Here is a 1,641-nt window from a genome sequence, read left to right as displayed (position 1 = left end):
CCCCCCGGTTTGGATTATTACGGAGTTATGATACACGGATGTTTTGGAAACTCCAGTGGAAAGCACGCGGTTTCTGCATGTATGATCGGGAAAACCTCACGACATTATATTTACTTTTTCTCAATTTCTCTACTGTTTCTGGTTTTTCTAACGCATTGCATGGCATATGTGCATTGGTGGTGGTTCTGAAATTGTGATTGGGATTTGGTTTGTTTTGGTTTTGAGCATGGCTTTAAATTGGCCCTTTTGATGAGAATGTTTTTTGATTTTCCAATTTCAGAGCGGTTTGATTTTGTTATTTTTATGAAGTTACGAATGATTGATTAACGGAAGTTAGGGGTCAACACTAAGAAAGGACGGAACCCCTCAGCTTTTACTACTCCCTAAAAAAAAGATGAGGGTCGTTTTTGTTGTCCTTTTTTTTACTTTTATTTTTATTTTCTTAATTTTGTTTTTCACTTGTTTGTTATCATATACTATTTTTTTCCATCTCTTTTTCTCTTTCCATTTTTCCCATTTTTCCCCCTCTTCTTGGGGATCAAAAATGCTTCGTGCTGAAATGATGCATGTTTGCGTTTTTCTTCTTTTGGTTTCGGGTTCTTTCGGTTCCTGGCTGTATAGCGCAGCGTAGACTGCTGCTTGATGATTTACAGGTAGTGTGTTCACACATACAATGATGCCCAGTGCATCTCTACTTCCGTCCGTACGGTGCAATGTATGTACACTGTGGATTGTGCGCTGTACATGCTGGATGTGCTGTGCGCTATTGCATTATATTTTTGCTATGGGTTTCAATTTTTTTGGAGACATTTCATTGCCCTGGGTGAGCATAGATGGTTTCATTCATATATTGGCATGGGGCATTACTATGATATGGGAAAGGAAAAATATCAAGAGAAGAGATGTGATATCAATGATGTTTTTGAATCCTGTTTGTTTTTGTTTATATTTATAAAGGGGGTAAAGTTGTGATAAGGAGTTCCCTTTTGTTTTTCTGCCCTTTTTTTTGGGTTCCTTCCTGCATTGACTCGGTGACATAGAATGGACTTGGTATTTTGTTTTACGCGCCTGTTTTACCTTTCTCTTTTTCTGCAGCATTGCGTGGTTTTTTTTTTTTTTGTGGGGGGGCATACATGTTACATGGGACGGCATGACGGGATGAATTTGGCATATCTGTTTTGAGACGTGTATGATGACGTTTTATGTGCATGTGCATGTATTTGTATTAATCTGTATGATAGGAGATTCAACATTTGTTAAGATATGTAAGAGTTTTTGAGATTGGTGCGTTGATGTATCATGTGGACTATTGCCCCTGGAGGCAGACTTGCCTGTGAACTAGGATAAAAGGGTAAAGAGGGTGTATTTCGATGGTAGTGTAGTCTGGTTGGCTCATGTTAGCTGGAAATGTGAAGTTGTATTGGAGATGTTTACTTTGAAACATTTAATGTTGTGCATGCAGATACTGTAGAATTAGGGATGGATTGCTCATGACTAGGTGCTGAGGCGATAAGCTGTAGAAGAATATAGAGAGGCGGACTCTGGGTGAGGCAATGGAGGCGGTGAATGTTCAAGAAGTCCGACTGAAAGCCGCTTCCTCCCAATAGAGGCAGAGACAAGAGGGCCCTCCTAGGGATAAAA

This window comes from Paracoccidioides lutzii, assembly GCF_000150705.2.
Source record: "Paracoccidioides lutzii Pb01 unplaced genomic scaffold supercont2.22, whole genome shotgun sequence".
Taxonomy (NCBI): Eukaryota; Fungi; Ascomycota; class Eurotiomycetes; order Onygenales; family Ajellomycetaceae; genus Paracoccidioides; species Paracoccidioides lutzii.
Note: the sequence above shows the minus strand (reverse complement) of the source record.